At 42.9% G+C, this 19,489-nt stretch overlaps 1 long non-coding RNA gene across 2 annotated transcripts in view; it reads left to right on the forward strand.

Moving 5' to 3' along the window:
• LOC141089352 (uncharacterized) overlaps nt 1–19,489 on the forward strand; it is a 66,497-nt gene that overhangs the window by 34,685 nt on the left and 12,323 nt on the right. For both annotated transcript variants that reach the window (XR_012232256.1, XR_012232255.1), the window contains exons 2-3: nt 7,875–7,939; nt 11,761–11,819. This is a non-coding gene — a long non-coding RNA (uncharacterized lncRNA). The remainder of the gene's footprint in view (nt 1–7,874; nt 7,940–11,760; nt 11,820–19,489) is intronic.

Below are 19,489 nucleotides of genomic sequence, written 5' to 3' on the forward strand. Positions count from 1 at the left end.
TCTACACCCCCTCCAGCCACTTTCCATCCTCCCCCTCCTATTACATCTACACCCCCTCCAGCCACTTTCCATCCTCCCCCTCCTATTACATACCATCCACCTCCCCAGCACCATCCACCTCCCCAGCACCATCCACCTCCCCAGCACCATCCACCTCCCTAGCACCATCCACCTCCCCAGTACCAGCAAACTCCCCAGTACCAGCAACCTCCCCAGTACCAGACATCTCCCCACTTCCAGCAACCTGCCCCGTACCAGACATCTCCCCACTTCCAGCAACCTGCCCCGTACCAAACTCCTTCCCCATACAACTTGCCATCAACATCATCTGCTCCTACAGTCCCTGCCCAACCCTCCACTCCACCACCCACCACCTCTTCTGCTTCCCACATGTCCACCCATTCTGTAGTTTTTTCCACACCTTCACCTCTAACTGTTCCTTCCCCACCACGATCCCAGTCCTCTCTCCACACACCCAGTGTCGAAGTGTCCCGCAGCCCCTCCAGCAGTATTTCCACCACACACTACACAGATTTATAATGTGTGTATTTAAATAAAAATGACCAGTTTTATGGTTTCAAAGCTTTATTAAACAAGTTTATTAAAATTTTAAAAAAGTTTACTAAAAAAAACATTTTTCAATAAAAGTTAAATTATTTTACACTGGTTGTCAGTCATTTCTTTCTGCGGCGAAAAAGGTTAAATACAGGGTATTTAAAAGGTGAAATGGTATTCAAAACTAGGTATATAACTGTGGGTAAATTTTAGCTTTTTGCCACAGTTGTGTTCCTGGTTGTGTTTGAAGCAAAGTATTTCACCTAAAAAGTTGTGTTTATTGTTGGTGATTTCCTAACAATGTACACAACTTTTGTTAAAAGGTGAAATACTTTGCATAAAACACAACCAGGTACACACCTGTGGCCTAAAGCTAAAAATAGAGACCATGACAAGATAGCCAACTTTGGTTGGCAAAGGTATATACTGTTGGTACAGAAGGTACACAAGTTTGGTTAGGGCACAAATCTTTCACACTCTGTCATCCTGCCAGTGTACTCTGCCTTGAGGTGACATAAAGTATAGTGCAAAATTGTCCCTCATTACTGAAACCGTCACAGAACTTCTAGTGGTAATGTCATGGTAATCTTGCAAGGTGGTTTCTTCAGATGTGTCCTCAATGGAAATGGGTTCCTTGCAGATAACAAAATTGTGGAGTACCACGCACGCTTTGATCACCTCGTCCACAGTTTCTGTCTTGAGGTTGATCGCAGTCAATAGGACCCGCCATTTGGCTGTCAGAATACCAAAGGTACATTCAACCATTCTTCTTGCTCTTGTGAGGCGGTAATTAAAAATGCGTTTTGGTCTTGTCAATCCTCTGCTAGAGTACGGTTTCAAAAGGTGTTCTCACAGCTGGAAGGCTTCATCCCCTACACAGACAAATGGCATAGGTGGACCAGATGTTTGCGGCAGCGGTCTAGGTGGTGGGAACTGGAAGGTGTTTCCATACAGTTTACGCCCCATGGCAGACAGTTTGAAAACTTGAGAGTCATTGGAGCGGCCATAGGCCCCAATATCAACCGCAATAAATTTGTATTCCGCGTCAGCGATGGCCATGAGGACAATTGAAAAATATTTCTTGTAATTGAAATATTCCGATCCCGATCCAGCTGGCTTTACAATGCGGATATGTTTCCCGTCCACAGCGCCCAAGCAGTTTGGAAACTGACATATCTGTTGAAACTTGTCAGCAATTTCAATCCACCTCTCTGTTGTGGGCTCTGGTAAAAACTCTTCAGCTAAGGAGTCCCACAGTGCACGGCATGTGTACTTCACAATTCCAGATATGGTGGAAATCCCGAGTCTGTACTGGAAATGCAGTGACGAAAGGGATTCTCCAGTTGCAAGAAATCTGTGGGGAATTAAAAAACAATAAATTAGTTTTAAATCACAGCATTACATACCAAAACTGACCTATAACACTTGGAGATACAAACTACCACCAACAAGATTGCAGTGAAAGTGTGCTCTGATGCGAGCATATCCAATAAATGTGGCTTACCTTAAAGTCACCATCAGACGCTCTGCGGGTGAAACAGAGAAGCGGCAATAGGTGTCCGCTTTTCTTATGAGGTGTGCAATGCGCTCCACCAAGTAATCAAAATTCTCCATTTTCATCCTAACATATCCAAAAAATTTATCCGGGTTTCGTCGAAGGTCCATGCAGAGTGTAGAATAGACCCCACGCGTCATTCTCTTGGCTGTGATGGGGTGGATCCACAAACGTCGTCTACGATGCCTGATGCGCTGCTGTCTCGCTCTCTCCTTCTCCAGAACAATCACCCTCAAACGATTCGCCTCCGCTATAAAATCAGCCAAATTCTTCAAAATATTTCCAATGACAACATCCATCTTCGCCAGTAACTTGCTCTTCTCTCCAACCTGCACTTTCTCCTCTACAACCTGTCAAAGAAGGGCTGTAGGAACATGCTATATATAGTTTTCCAGTAGCCAATCCCGTTCGGAAGGCCACAAGGGTCAATTTTAAAAACCGGATCCGGCGTAATCCGTCGAAAAACGGATGAACCGGATGAGACGGATCCGGTTTTGTCTGTCAAGAAAAAGACGGATCCGGCAGAAAACCGGATCCGTCACATCCGGTTTTACGAAACATTTGCCGGATCCGGCGTTCCGGCACGACGCCGGATCGCGCCTGACGCCGAAAACCTGATGTGTGAAAGTAGCCTAAGCTTATCACTGCCTCATTCTGTTTGATGCTTTCTTTGAGGTGATTGTAGTAGTCAGACTGTTGGCGAGCTATAAATGAGTGTTTCTTAAGGACTATCAGCTGTTCACAAAAACATTCTACAAAAAGTTCTGCACTTTTAAAAACCGTGTCAAAAGTACATCTGTCAACAGATATCCACTGTTTATAAGTTATATTATCTACCATAGTCTCTTCAAAATAACTTTATATTTTTTCTTTGAGAGCCAATACTGAAGGACATTTTTTGCAAATATTGAGATAACAACTCCAACTCTTTTCTGGACACAATATTTGAGACAGACATACTTTGTAATCGCCAAGGTTGGACTCGCCAATCTGAATATCTTTCAGCTTACCCCCTTCAATCATGAGCTTAGTGTTCTGGTGTGTTGTACATACGCATACTGAGTGTGTACCACTACCACCAGCCAGGACACAATTCTTCGGTCGCAAGTCAGCAAATTTTGAAAATCCTATTTTGGCAGAAGTGGAATTTTTTTCTTTAAAAAGTTCATAGGTTTCTTTCAAATTGGTAAGAACCAGCCTCTTCTGGACAGAAGTTTTCTTACCGTTCACTTTTATAGACACACAATCTTTCTTGCCAGGCATAATTTGGCTCACTTCATCACTATTGTAAAAATCTTTCACTTTACCCACTATAGCTTCATCTAATGTTTTGCCTGGTTTAGGATCAGGACAAGACATGAAACCTTTTTGTTCAACTAGAGATTTGGCTTTTCTAGGCATTCTATTGCTAACGTTAAATTCATTTTCTATTCTTTTGCATGTCCAACTCTTCGGTAGTGTAGTCAGTATCATGAACTGTTCACTTCTGCTGTGGGTGGATTTAAATTTATCTTTAAGCTGCAGAATGATCTCTGAATCAGTGTCATTTTTCCTTCACCTTCTACTGTTTCACCTGCCAGCTCAAGGGTCAATTTTTTTGTAACTTTTTCTAATTTTTTTTGCAATAACCTGGATAATGGATTCTTTTTTTTTGCAATGAGTGATTCTTCAATGTTAGAAAGTGATTTATTCAAATACTCTATTGTTAAATCAGGATTGATAAAATCCTCTGTGTTGGAAGTTACAGGTTCTTCGAAATTTCCTGCCTGCTGAGCATTTTTCTCTTTTGCAAGTTGCTTTCTACAACTGTCACACATTTTCATGCCTGCATTGATTGATGGATTTATATGAAACATCCAATCTTGTACCGGCCTAAGATTTTTTTCTTGTTTTGTGTCCAGTTTTTTCAAAAGGATTGCAACAGCATATATTATAAAATGCTGTTCTTTGAGAAGTAGCAGCCATTGCTGTGTGAGAAAAAATACAGTTAATATTATGTAAGGAAGATGGGTAATAAAAATAAAGATTTACAGTACACTTGAGATATAACTGTTACTATAAAGTGAGTATTAGGGCTAATGCACACACAGCTTTTTCTGTCTGCGGATAAACGCTGCGGTTTTGGCACATTTTTCTACCTTGTTTTCACTATATCTGCATTAGTCTTTTTAATTGCTAGTGAAAACGATGGCAGCTTTTTATATAAATAGTGATAAATGCGTTTATTGCAGATCAAAAAGTAGTGCAAGCAGTGATTTACTCACTCTGTGTTTCAAAAAACACTGCATGTGTTAACCCCATTGAAATCAATGAGGGGCATTTTTCTGAACGATGATCACTCAGAATAGCGCTGTGTGTGTATTGGCCCTTAATAAGAAAAGCATTAAACTATTAATATAAGTTTACTCAAACTTTAAACACACTCACCAATATTGTAGCACACAGACTCCCTTGATGCCGTAGAGACTATTGTTTGTTCAAGAGTGAACATGTCAGGACATGAAAGCTCTGTCTTACTTCCTGACTCTGCAGTGGGCAGATACTCAACATGACTGACAGAGCTGCTGGCCTGTCATTTACTCTGCATTCACTGTCTACCCCTGTTCATTCTCAGGTTGAGCCCTATCAAAGCATTCTCTGTCCTCTCCTGCTTCTAAGCTGTAACATAATAAAAAATACAGTAATATCTAAAAATCATGGATTATTTGGTAAATATAGACCCCACACTTCTAGACCACAGGCTGAACAGATCTGAATTCCAGATTTTGGAATTGACACTGTATAGTTTAATTTTTTAAAATATGATCCCATCATGATCCCAACTTGAATTTTGGTACAGATGTGGCTAGGAGCATAGCAGGTACATGTGCAGTTTTTGATATTTCTAAATTAAACATTTTTTTCAGAAATGTGTTTTAAACTTTTGCGTTTGCATTCGCATGGTTAAAATATTAACAAAGATACTCTTGTGACATATCTGGTCAAAGCCTGTACAGTTCTGGGTAGACTGGCGTTTATTTTGTTTGTCTATTTGTTTGTCTATCTTTTTTCTAGCCTGAGTTATGAGGAGAAATGTTAAGGCAGGCAACACCGAAATTCGCACTTTTTCTGAACTTTGAAAATCAATCAAAAATTTAAAAAAAAAATCTAGAATTTTTTTTTCCTTCACATTTTGCATTCTCTGACACACTATTACCAAATAACAAAATCTCAAAAGAATTAAAAATATAGAGGTAAAAATCATTGGTTCACTTGACATGGAATGACCCGCTCGGAGATTGTTTTGTCGCCTCAACTGCATGATATGTAATCAGCCTGTCTAGCAGTTGCAAATCATGCTGCTACGGCCGCAGAAACTACATCTCTGAGCACGCCAAAATACTCGGAAGACACTCGAGCAAACGGGTATACTCGCTCATCACTAGACATTAGGTATCGCCGTGTTCAGAATCGCCCGATCTGTCAATAAAAAAAAGGATTAACCCCATCGCTAAATGGCGTAGCGGGAAAACATTTTGAAACGCCAGAATTACGTTTTTTTTGTCGCCGCGACATTGCACTAAAATAAAATTACGGGCGAAAGATTGTATGTGCACATAAATTGTATCCTTAAAAACAGCTCGGCACGCAAAAAATAAGCCCTCACCCAAACCTAGATCACGAAAAATGGAGATGCTATGGGTATCGGAAAATGGCACAATATTTTTTTTCTTTTTTTACCAAACTTTGGAATTTTTTTTTCACAAGTTAGATAAAAGATAACATAGACATGTTTGGTGTCTATGAACTCGTAATGACGTGGAGATTCATAATGGCAGGTCGGTTTTAGCATTTAGTGAACCTAGCAAAAAAGCCAAACAAAAAACAAGTGTGGGATTGCACTTTTTTTGCAATTTCACCACACTTGGAATTTTTTTTCCTGTTTTCAAGTACACGACATGCTAAAACCAATGATGTCGTTCAAAAGTACAACTCGTCCCGCAAAAAATAAGCCCTCACATGGCCATATTGATGGAAGAATAAAAAAGTTATGGCTCTGGAAAGAAAGGGAGCGAAAAATGAAAACGCAAAATCGAAAAAAGCTCCCGCCATGAAGGGGTTAAATTATTCATTCATTTGCTTAATACAAGTACGCAAGGCACTAATTAATCTCACAAATGTCTATCTCGTATGTATCTAAACTTTACAAAAACCGCATATGTCAAGCAGAGCGCAGCTGCTGGAATACTCACTGCTCTCCATGCCGGGACTATGTGCTTGGAGAGCAGTGAGTATTCATTGCTATTAAGTAGCACGCACAGTGTCAGCCACATCCACTGTGCGGTCACTTGTCCCCGCTACTTAATGGAATTAATATTCACCTCTCTCCATACCTATGTGAGTGGAGAGAGGTGAATATTAATTTCTCTTAAGTAGCGGGCACACGTGACCACCCGACCGCTGCTGGAAATCGGCGTCTGACACTGTGCGCGCTATTACAGCGCAGTGAATATTCATTTCTCTTTAGTAGCGGACACAGGAGTTAGGCTATGTGCACACGCTGCGGATTCTGCTGCGGATCCGCTCCGGATTTGGCCACTGCGGATCTGTAGCAGTTCTGCAGACAGTGTACAGTACAATGTATGTCTATGTGATTTACATTCTGCTGTGCACATGCTGCGGATTTTCAACTGCGGAAAAGCTGCGGTTTTGAATCCGCAGAAAGAATTGACATGTCAATTCTTTCTGCGTATTCCGCTGCGGTTTGTCACCTATTCTATTGTCCAGGTGGCAAACCGCAGGGGAAAACCGCAGGCCAATCCACAGGTAAAATCGCAGGTCATTTTACCTGCAGTTTTACCTGCGGATCTGCAGATACAAATCCGCGGGTGAATCCGCAGCGTGTGCACATAGCCTTAGCCACAGCTGCCGGGTCCGCCTCTGCCGCTCCCCCTCCATCTTCTGGGAGTGTGATTTGAGTATAAACCGAGGGGGGACGTTTACAGCACAAAAAAATGTAGTGAAAAACTTGGCTTATACTCGGGTATATATATGGTAGGCATTTCTGAATCTACAATGAGCAGACTCCAATAAAATAAAGGGAAATTATTGCATGCACAGTTGCGTTTAAACTTTTTGTTGGTGCTGTATGTGAGCATCCCTTTATAGGGAACCCCTTCACTGCTGTTACTTTTTCTTTTTATAACTTATTATGCAAGAGGCTGTCCTCTTTTCTCATATATCCAAAAGTTCTGGATGTAAAATTGTCTTTGTTTCATGTTTGTATATTTGAGTGGTCAAAGTGAATCTGTCTCCAAATTTCACCATCCTTCATGCACTACTGCTGGTGACATCTATTATATTGTCCTTTATTTAGTTCTTCCTGAACCTTGGTCTGTGGTTGTTGTCCCTATGGTCAGAATGCTTCTTGGTGGGTTTTTTTTTCTGTAAAGGGAGCCTTTGTTGTTAAATGAATATCTGCAGGTTAATAGCATTTTTTAAAATTTTTTACTCATTTATATAGCGCTATTATTTCCACATCGCTTTACAGACATTATTGACACTTTCTCCGATGGGACTCACAATCTAAATTTCCTATGGGGTTAATCTGCAGAATAAAAGTGTTGTGAACCTGCCTAGTACCGGCACTTAGACCCTCGCTGCCAGGAGGAAATTATCTTTATTTCTCCCAGTAGCAATTGGGTTTCACGTCACAGGTTAATAGTAGTTAATATTTCTTACGTGTATCTAGTAATGTGTTTTTTTTTCCTTTTTAAATCTGTAGCGCCAGTGGACCGTCTTTAGATCATATAAATGCAAGAAGACAAACATTTAATGAAATTTCAGAAGGTATGATGAAATGTGACTTTATATTTTATTTGTTCCAAACATTTTACAGGTTTTATAAAGGGTACACATAAACAATGGATTGACATCAGCAATAAAATCTTAAAGGTAATCTGTCAGCAGGTTTTTACTACCTCATTTGAGAGCAGCATAATGTAGCCAAAGAGAAGCTGAATCCAACCATGTATCACTTAGTTTACTTGGTGCAGCCATTCTGACACAGAGCTTTTGGATTCAGAATAAAGCAGAGCTGAGAAAGCTAACCCCACCCACACCAGGCTCTGTATGTACAAAGGCCATAGTGAGCTCCTTCACAGAATTGGGCGTTGGTGGACTAGTGCGGTCCGGCAATGTTAATCTCCTCGTGATAAATCCTTCATAGTTAGTAAATAACAATACGCACTTTGACGAGTATCACATCTCTGAATTCTGTGTTTCATTCTCTATCTCCTGATGTCCTCAGATCACATAGCAACAACCTGATGACAGAGAAGGCATGGATAGGGGTTGGCAATTTAGTTTTCTCAAAGGCTCACATGAGAGACTGTGACTGTTGTGCAGGGCTAAACTGACATACTGAATTTAAGAATATTAGTAGAAATATTAAGCAAAGTTTATTAGATTTTTTTTTACTGCTTACTACTGATCAGAATGAAATATGTTGCTCAATTGCCACTCTTAATAGAGCTTATTGTAACGTGCTCTTAGGCCTGTTTCACACTTCAGTTTTTTCTGTCAGTCAAAATAGCGTAAAACGGATCCGCTGGCGGACTGACAGAAACGGGGGTGAGCGGATTGGCGGATGTACGGATCCGCCGAAGGTAAAAATTTAAAGGAACCGCGCCTGGGGAAGGAGAGAGAGTGAGAATTTTCTTCCAGCAGCCAGAAAAGATTCAGGGTTAAAAAGAGAAAATGCGGATCTGCAGGGCAAAAAAACATTACAGGCTCCGTTCGATGATCTCAGCGGACGGCAAAAATTTGGCGGATCCGCAAAAAAACGGATGACCATCCGTCAAGGTCCGCCGGTAATGCAACTCAATGGAGAAAAAAACGGATCCGCCAAGCAAAATGGCGGATCCGTTTTTTTGCAAAACGGCAGATTTTGACTGATGGTGACAAACGGAAGTGTGAAACAGGCCTTACTAGGAGCAGCCAATCAAAGCCATATAATTTATTGATTTTTATAATGTCCAATGCCCCAACGCTCCCTCCCACGTACAGTATAATTGTCATCACAGCCACCATATACATGGTATGATGCCTTTTACAGCATGATTATTATTATTTATTATTATAGCGCCATTTATTCCATGGCGCTTTACATGTGAGGAGGGGTATACATAATACATACAAGTACAGTAATCTTAAACAATACAAGTCACGACTGGTACAAGATGAGAGAGGACCCTTCCCGCAAGGGCTCACAATCTACAACGGGATGGGTGAGGATACAGTAGGCGAGGGTAGAGCTGGTCGTGCAGCGGTTTGGTGGATCGGTGGTTACTGCAAGTTGTAGGCTTGTCAGAAGAGGTAGGTCTTCAAGTTCTTTTTGAAGGTTTCCATGGTAGGCGAGAGTCTGATATGTTGTGGTAGAGAGTTCCAGAGTAGAGGGAATGCGCGGGTGAAATCTTGTATGCGATTGTGGGAAGAGGAGATAAGAGGGGAGTGCAGAAGGAGATCTTGTGAGGATCGGAGGTTTCGTGCAGGTAAGTACCGGGAGACTAGGTCACAGATGTACGGAGGACTCAAATTGTGGATGGCTTTGTATGTCATGTTTAGGGTTTTGAACTGGAGTCTTTGGGTAATGGGGAGCCAGTGCAGGGATTGACAGAGGGGAGATGCCGGGGAATAGCGGGGGGACAGGTGGATTAGTCGGGCAGCAGAGTTAAGAATAGATTGGAGGGTTGCGAGAGTGTTAGAGGGGAGGTCACAAAGCAGAAGGTTGCAGTAGTCAAGGCGGGAGATGATGAGGGTATGGACTAGGGTTTTTGCAGATTCTTGGTTGAGGAATGTACGGATCCGTGAAATATTTTTGAGTTGAAGTCGGCAGGAAGCGGAAAGGGCTTGGATATGTGGTTTCAAAGAGAGATCAGTGTCAAGGATAACCCCGCGGCAGCGAGCTTGTGGGACTGGAGAGGGGGTCACGTGAGATGGGCGAAAGATGATTAATTCTGTTTTGTCCATATTAAGTTTTAGAAATCTAGCGGAGAAGAAGGATGAAATAGCAGACAGACATTGAGGGATTCTGTTTAGTAGGGAGGTGATATCTGGTCCAGAGATGTAGATCTGTGTGTCATCAGCATAGAGATGATACTGAAAGCCATGAGATTCTATGATCTGTACGAGGCCGAAGGTGTAAACGGAGAAGAGCAGGGGCCCTACGACTGAACCTTGCGGGACTCCGACGGATAGGGGGCGCGGTGAGGAGATGGTGTGCGATTGGGAGACGCTGAATGTCCGGTCTGCTAGGTATGACGCAATCCAAGATAGGGCCAAGTCTGTGATACCAAGAGATGAGAGGGTCTGTAGTAATAGGGAATGGTCCACTGTGTCAAAGGCAGAGGACAGGTCCAGGAGGAGGAGGACAGAGTAGTGTCGCTTGGCCTTGGCAGCTAGTAGGTCATTGGTAACCTTAGTTAGGGCAGTTTCAGTGGAGTGGTGTGGCCGGAAGCCGGATTGCAAGTGGTCAAGGAGGGAGCAAGAAGAGAGGTGGGAGGATAGTTCAAGATGGACGTGTTGTTCCAGTAGTTTTGAGGCATAGGGGAGAAGTGATATAGGGCGATAGCTAGATACAGAGGATGGGTCAAGAGAGGGCTTTTTGAGGATAGGTGTGATTGAGGCATGTTTAAAGCTTGAGGGGAAAACGCCAGTTGTTAGTGATAGGTTGAAGAGATGGGTTAGGGTTGGGAGGAAGACTGGTGAGGTATGGGATGAAGTGGGATGGGATTGGGTCAAGTGCACAGGTAGTGAGACGTCATCTTGAGAGTAGAGTGGAGAGTCGATCTGTAATGGTGGAGAAGTTGGTTTGACTCCACTGCTCACCCTACACATTTTCCGATACCCCCACAGTCCTCCCCATACACACAGTATGATTCCCCAAAGTTGCCCCAAGATGCCAAACAGCTCCCCCCCTCATACATTTAAATGGTCCTCAAAGCGACCATATGGCACAAAATGTGTTGGCTCCACACCCCCCCTTTCAGTATGTTTGCCCCACTGTACCTCTGTCACTATGTGAACCTACCTGAAACACCTGTGGGGGAATTCTGAAGAGACAAGTTCTATATCCAGGCTCTAAAAAGGTCTTTCTGGAAGTATAGAAAAAGATAGATGTTACAATATGTCACTAACTTATTAATTCCATTAAACGCAAAACTTCCCTATACAATAAGATAAATAATTACCGTATTTTTCGGATTATAATTATATATTTTTTTCTACAAAGTTAAACAACTGAATGAACATTCTCCAAGGCCGCTGATTCCATAATTTTTGCCAGGGGTTGTAGTAGTTTTGATGTAGGGTGTAGTCATTTTTGCATCAACTAATTTGAGTAAAATTGAAGATTTTGTAATGAAAGTTATAATATTAACCTTTCTTGCTATGGGTCCGAAAGTGTGAAACGCCCTCTTGTCACCATTTTAGAAACTGTTCTTGTGGTCAGTGAGTTATTAGTTAAAATCCTACTTTTTGAAGGGGTTGTAGTCCTTTTATGCTGAGCAGTGAGAAACAAATTATACTTGCGTAAATATATCACACACATACATGTTATACATTATTTTATCACTCTTGACTAATCAGTATTTCCTATAATTGCTATGCAGAAGGGAAAAGTGAGGGGAGGACGCTGTCTGCAATGATGACCCTGCTCTGTCACCCATTGGTATGTACTGCACATTACCGTTCCATGTTTCTTAACCCTGTCTCGTGGTAATCTGTATTAACCTTCTGACAGCTCCATTTTTCGAGTCTGACACGGCACTTTTTGTAATGCCAGTGATTCTGAGATTGTGATTTTCTTTTCGTAGATCATTGTACCTGTTGTTACTGGTAAATTTAGATTATGTTTTGTCTTTATTCATGAAAATATTTAAAATTTTCAGAACATTTTGAAAAATTGCAATTTTTAAACTTAACCCTGCTATTCTGTTCGTTACCACTATACACTTGTTATGTTCCGGTCATTTTTGACCGGACCTAATAAAGTCTTGATTTTTAACTAATTTAAGTGTTAATTTAAGTGTGCTGATCGCTAGTGAAGCTGGCTGTGTGACAGCTCACCAGCGATCACATAGCGACTCACCAGCGATCCTGACACGTTGATATCGTTGTCGGGATCGCTGGTGAGTCGCTATGTGTGACTCCAGCTTTAGAGCTCAGAGTAAAGTAAACACACTTTTCAGACAGAATTTATTAGTACTCTTTCAGGTCAGCATTTCACAGAAATTAGATCAGGGAACACAAGTAAAAAAAGAGAATATGTTCATTTACAATATGAAATGTTGAGAACTGAATTGAACTATTTTACATGAACAGCAGGGTAAAAATATTTGGCACATAACTATACTGGAAGGTAATCCATCAGCAGTATTGTCATGAGAAAATGTATGTATGTGTAAATCGGCATGGACCAAAAGGACCTAAATAAATTGATAAATAGTAGTAGATGTAATATATAGTCCAAAATGAGATTAATAGCTCCTTTATTTTACTCATAAAATGGCTGGAGATCACTATAAAAGGCTATTGTTCATTTTTGACCGAACAGTACGAGTGTATAAAAAATTGTGGAGCAAAAAGTAAACAACAAAAAAAGTACCCATAGTAAGAACCCCTCAAATGAGGAAAAGTCAATCAACCACAAGTTTCAGAACCGCATCTTGAATATTTTAAAAAATATTAAAGTTCAAAATCGGTCGTTTTTGACCAAACATAACAGCAGGGTTTTGTATACCCTTAATCTGTTGACCCCGAAGCTTGTTTTTAACTTTCCTGACCAGGACACTTTTTTTCAATTCTGACCACTGTCACTTTGAGGTCATAACTCTGGAACGCTTCAGTGGATCTAACTGATCCTGATATTGTGTGTTTTTGTTTTTTTTTGTGACCTATTGTACTTCATGATTGTGGTAACATTTCTTTGATATGACTTGGGTTCATTTGTGAAAATAATCAGAAATTTGGCAAAAATTTTGCAATTTTAATGCCCTTAAATCGGAGTCATGTCACACAGAACTGTTAGTAGACATGTAGCAAATGTTATTCTACTTGTTGCAAAGTTTACAAAACCATTTTTTTAGGGATCACACTTGAAGTGACTTTGAGAGGCCTATATGAAAGAAAATACCCAAAAGTGACACCAGTCTAAAAACTGTACCCCTCAATGTGCTCAAAACCACATTCAAGAAGTTTATTAACCCTTCAGGTGCTTCACGGGAATTAATGGAATGTGGAAGGAAATAAATGAACATTTAACTTTTTATCATAAAGGAATTTCCCGTAGACCCATTTTTTATCTCTTTCACAAGGGTAACAGGAGAAAATGGACTATACAATTTGTTTTGCAATTTCTCATGAGTATGCCGATACCCAATATATAGAGGAAAACTACTGTTTGGGTGCACTGCAGGGCTTGGAAGGGAAGGAGCGCTATTTCACTTTTTGCTGGAATATTTAGCGGACACCATGTCTCGTTTGGAGAGCCCCTGATGTGCATAAATAGTGATACCCTCCTCGCCCTCCACAAGTGACACCATTTTGGAAACTAGACCTCTCAGGGAACTTATCCAGATGTGGTTAGCACCTTGAAACTCCAGGTCCTTCACAGAAGTTTATAATGTTGAGACGTGAAATTAAAACTGCTCAATATTGGGAGCCCCCCATATTTCCGTTAACAGATAACGGACCCGAGTGGGGGCTTTCTTTGTGGATTGAGTGGAACCTTTTATTGGGAACATTTTACATAACATTTAAAAGCACATTTATCCGGCGCTCTGCGCTGAGCACTTACTTTGGGGTTTCCATCTAAATCTCTGAGTGACATGACAGATGAAACTCCCGATCCATTCACTATAATGAGGCAGCAGAGTTACTCTGCACTCCATCTGGCCTCTGTTTAGTAGTGTCCTTCTTTTCAGAAGAGCACAAAACTGTGACAGACTGCGCTTTTGTGCACACCTAAAGGATGGGCACTACCAGATCATAGGCATTCACAGTGCCTCCATCTTCCTCATTGTGGGGAATCTTCCATCGGGGGTTCCAGCTGAATCACATTTGGCAAATGTTCTGCATTGTCCTGCACTAAACTGCAGTCGACCGCGCTTTAAACTCACCTAAAAAGATGGACAGCGTCGGATCACAGGTCCTATGGCGTTCACAGTGCCTCCACCTGCCTCATTATAGTGTACATATTGGTATTGCATATTGGTGAACAAATTTTGTTTACCCAGTTATTTCAGCAGGATTATATCATATTTTTCACATTTTTATTTTATTATCGACTCATACTAATACCATATATATTATGACAATTGTTGTACAGTGTTTTATATTTGATATTCTTTTATTGTGCACCTTTTTAAAACATTTTTATATTAATTTTTTTCTATTTATTTTCACACACGTATATTTATACATATGTATGTATTTTTTCTGCTGCTCTATTGGGGATTACTATACAATTTTGTTCCCTACCATATGATATATTTTCCGTTGCAGTGGTAATAATATCTAAGCATGTAATTACTAGTACATTGAGGTGTCTTTTGTGCCAAATTTTATTATTATTTTATTTGTCTTTTATATTTTGTTGTATATTGTGCCTGAATCCATAATAATAAACATTATCTTTTTCATATATATTTTTTGGATTTTTCCTATTTATATTTACACAATTATTAATTTGTGGTTCGTGTACATCACATGGTAGTTTTCTTTTCTCATTGATACCGGATGGTCTGCCATTCAACTTTAAAGGAACACATTGCTAATCTATTATAGATTTATTTTTATATTTTCGATTTATATTTTATATTGTTGGTGTGTTCCTTTACGTTTCTGCCTCATTATAGGGAATGATCTGCCAGGGGTTCCGTTTGAATCGCGTATCTCAGAGATTTGCATAGAAACTCAGTGTAAGCGTTCAGCGCAGAGTGCATGATAAATGTGAGCCGAGGCAGAATGAACAAATCAACAGCAGGTGAAGAATTGGTTTTATTTATTTTTACGCTGTTCCATGTGATTAAACGACTTTATTCTTCAGGTCCATGCTATTACAGCGATACCAGATTTGATTTATATTGGGTTTCTTATGTTTAGATGCTGTCACACAGTAAAAGATGCTTTCATTGCAAAAACTAGTTTTTGCATCGCCATATACAGCTTTTATTTTTCAATAATTCGTCCGACAGTCATGTGACAGTTTTTATTGGTACCATTTTTGGACACGAAATATTTTTATCGCTTTCTATTCCGATTTTTGGAAGGTAGAATGAACAAGAAAAACAGCAATTCGGGATTTTTTTCTTTTTTTTATATATCTATACCATTCCGCGTGTGGTAAAATTGATAAAGCAGCTTTATTCTTCGGGTGTGTACGGTTACAGTGATACCAAAGTTATATTGTTTTTTATGCTTTGGCACTTTTACACAAAAATCATTTTATAGAAAATATACGTCTTTTTCGCTTTATAAGACGCATCTGATTATAAGACGCACCCCCAAATTTGTTGAAGAAAAAGAGAATTTTTTTTTAATGTTAAATTGGGGTCTGTCTTATAATGCCACTGTCTGTCTTACAAATCATATATATGTCCTTCATCCTGGTATCTAGTAAACCCCCATCCTGGCACATTGCCCCCTTGTGCTGGCACATTGCCGCCCTGTGCTGCTGGCACATTGCCGCCCTGTGCTGCTGGCACATTGCCGCCCTGTGCTGCTGGCACATTGCCGCCCTGTGCTGCTGGCACATTGCCCCACTGTGCTGCTGGCACATTGCCCCCCTGTGCTGCTGGCATGCACATGGCTCCCCCATCCCATCCTGGATATGCCCCCCTGTGCTGCTGGCATGCACATGGCTCCCCCATCCCATCCTGGATATGCCCCCCTGTGCTGCTGGCACGCACATGGCCCCCCTATACCATCCTGGGTTTGCTCCCCTGTGTTGCTGGCACGCACATGGCCCCCCCATCCCATCCTGGATATGTCCCCCTGTGCTGGTACGCACATGACCCCCCATCCCATCCTGGATATGCTCCCCTGTGCTGCTGGCACGCACATGGCCCCCACATCCCATCCTGGATATGCTCCCCTGTGCTGCTGGCACGCACATGGCCCCCACATCACATCTTGGATATGCCCCCCTGTGCTGCTGGCATGCACATGGCTCCCCCATCCCATCCTGGATATGCCCCCCTGTGCTGCTGGCACGTACATGGCCCCCCATCCCATCCTGGATATGTCCCCCTGTGCTGGCACGCACATGGCCCCCAAATCACATCCTGGATATGCCCCCCTGTGCTGCTGGCACGCACCTGGCCCCCACATCACATCCTGGATATGCCCCCCTGTGCTGATGGCACGCACATGGCCCGCCATTCCATCCTGGATATGCCCCCCTGTGCTGCTGGCACACACATGGCCCCCACATCACATCCTGGATATGCCCCCCTGTGCTGCTGGCATGCACATGGCCCCCCTATCCCATCCTGGGTTTGCTCCCCTGTGCTGCTGGCACGCACATGGCCCCTACATCACATCCTGGATATGCCCCCCTGTGCTGCGGGCACCCACTTGGCCCCCCTATCCCATCCTGGATATGCCACCCTGTGCTGCTGGCATGCACATGGCCCCCCCATCCCATCCTGGATATGCCCCCCTGTGCTGCTGGCACGCACATGGCCCCCCCATCCCTTCCTGGATATAATAATAATCTTTATTTATATAGCGCCAACATATTCCGCAGCGCTTTACAGTTTAACAGTTTCAAAACACAAGTCATAAGTAACAACGTTAACAATACAATAATTGAAGCAAAATAAGACGAAATGAGATGACCCTGCTCGTGAGAGCTTAGAATCTACAATGAGGTGGGGGAGATACAAAGTACAGGTGTGTATTTACAATTGTGTATTTACAATGAAGGTCCAGCCATCTTGAGGGAGTGAAGGATGGATGGAGATAGTGAATGGGCTACACAAGCACACTTACACAGAGAATTACTTTGATCAGTGAACGTGATAGGCCGCTCTGAACAAGTGTGTTTTGAGGGAGCGCCTAAAACTATGCAAATTGTGGATAGTCCTGATTTCTTGGGGTAGAGCATTCCAGAGGATAGGAGCAGCACGGGAGAAGTCTTGGAGTCGGGAGTGGGAGGTACGGATTAGTGCAGAGGTTAGTCAAAAGTCGTTTGCAGAGCACATCGATCGGCTAGGCCGATAGCCAGAAATGAGGGAAGAAATGTAAGGGGGTGCTGCACTGTGGAGAGCTTTGTGGGTGAGAACAAATACTTTGAATTGGATCCTATAATGAATGGGCAGCCAATGTAAGGACTGGCGAAGAGCGGATGCGTCCGAGTACCGATTAGCCAGATGGACGATCCTGGCCGCTGCATTAAGTATGGACTGGAGGGGGGATAGTCGAGTGACGGGGAGGCCAATTAATAGAGCATTGCAGTAATCCAGGCGGGAGTGGATCAATGCAACAGTGAGGGTTTTTGTTGTTTCCATAGTGAGAAAAGGGCGGATTCTAGAGATGTTCTTTAGGTGTAAGCGGCAAGAGCGGGCAAGAGATTGTATATGGGATGTGAAGGAGAGATTGGTGTCAAACAAAACACCCAGACAGCGTGCCTGCTGCCGGGGTGTTATTGTGGTACCATCCACGGAGAGGGAAATGTCAGATTTAGGGAGGTTAGTAGACGGCGGGAGCAGAAGTAGTTCAGTTTTAGAAAGGTTGAGTTTCAGATAGAGAGTGGACATGATATTGGAGACTGCGGACAGTCACTGGCGTTCTGTAGTACAGCGGGGGTGAGGTCGGGGGAAGATGTGTATAGTTGTGTGTCATCAGCATAAAGATGCCCCCCTGTGCTGCTGGCACGCACATGGCCCTCCTGTTGTGAATTCCCTTGCTCAGACTTCTGAGCTGGAGCTCCCTCTAGTGGTTACTGGGAGTAGTGGAGCTGGCCAGTCTGATGGAAGTTTGCCACCTGACGACTGTGATTGGGAATCTGGGATTGCTGGCTGGGAGCATATAAGTGGGCAGGCCTCCCTTGGTGGTTGCTGGTGATTTCCTCCTTGTGCATTTTGAGCTCTTCAGTCTCCTGCCTAATCTGCATGTTCAGTTAAGTGATTCTTTTGCTAATCCTTTTCAGCTAATATGGTTGTTTCTTTTTTTTGCTTTCTGCTTTGTTGCGAGGGTTCAGCATACTTCCTGCTGGGGGCAGCGCTGGGCCCCGCTCCATATGTTATAGCTTGTGCCAGTTTGTTCAGTCCCCTGTTATATTAGTATATTTTGCTTTGCTTCCAGTTCACACCAAAGTGCTGATCTAGCGGGGGTGAGGTCGTGTGGCCTCAGGTTTTTTGTATATCAAATGTGTTGGATTTTTAGGGTTTTTGCGTGATTGCAGACAGTATCTTTTCTGTCCTGTCTTATCTAGACAGTTTGGGCCCCATCATTTGTTTTCTGCCTATGTTTGTGTCTCAACTTGTCTCATCGACAATATATGTTTGGGGGCTGTCTATTCCTTTGGGGATCTGCTCCGGGGCAGTTTAGATTTCATCTTTCTGGCTTTAGGCTTAGTAAGTTCTCCGGCTGTGCCGAGGCGTCTAGGGCATCGTAGGAACGCTCCATGGCTACAGCTAGTTGTGGTGTTAGGATCAGGGGTCTGCAATCCCTGAGTTACCAACCTCTCTGGTTTCCTGGTGGCTTAGCCTGTTCCTGCCATCCTCCTCGGTGACCCATTCATAACACCCTTCCATCCCATCCTGGATATGCCCCCCTGTGCTGCTGGCACGCACATGGCCCCCCATCCCATCCTGGATATGCCCCCCTCTGCTGCTGGCACACACTTGACCCCACCATCCCATCCTGGATATGCCCCACTGTGCTGCCGGCACCCACTTGGCCCCCCCATCCAATCCTGGATATGCCCCCCTGTGCTGCTGGTACGCACATGGACCCCACATCACATCCTGGATATGCCCCCTGTGCTGCTGGCACGCACATGGCCCCCCCACCCCATCCTAGATATGCCCCCCCTGTGCTGCTGGCACGCACATGGCCCCCTCATCCCATTCTGGATATGCCCCCCGTGCTGCTAGCACGCACATGATAAAATAAACAGTTAACTCACCTTCCGATGATGGCTCCGTGCTCCCAGCTCCCCCAACGGCTCTTCCTGTGTCTGTGCTGACATCCAGGAGCTGCTCATACAGGTATTTCATTGTAGCTGCAGGACCTTCCATCACATGACCGCAGTGCTGCACACTGGAAGTTATGTGACCACAGGTCCTATTGGCACTGACACAGGAAGAGCCAGGGGGGAGCACGGAGCCATCA

The sequence above is a fragment of the Dendrobates tinctorius genome, unplaced genomic scaffold (genome assembly GCF_039654945.1).
Source record: "Dendrobates tinctorius isolate UK_male_01 unplaced genomic scaffold, ASM3965494v1 ptg000046l, whole genome shotgun sequence".
NCBI classification, from domain to species: domain Eukaryota; kingdom Metazoa; phylum Chordata; class Amphibia; order Anura; family Dendrobatidae; genus Dendrobates; species Dendrobates tinctorius.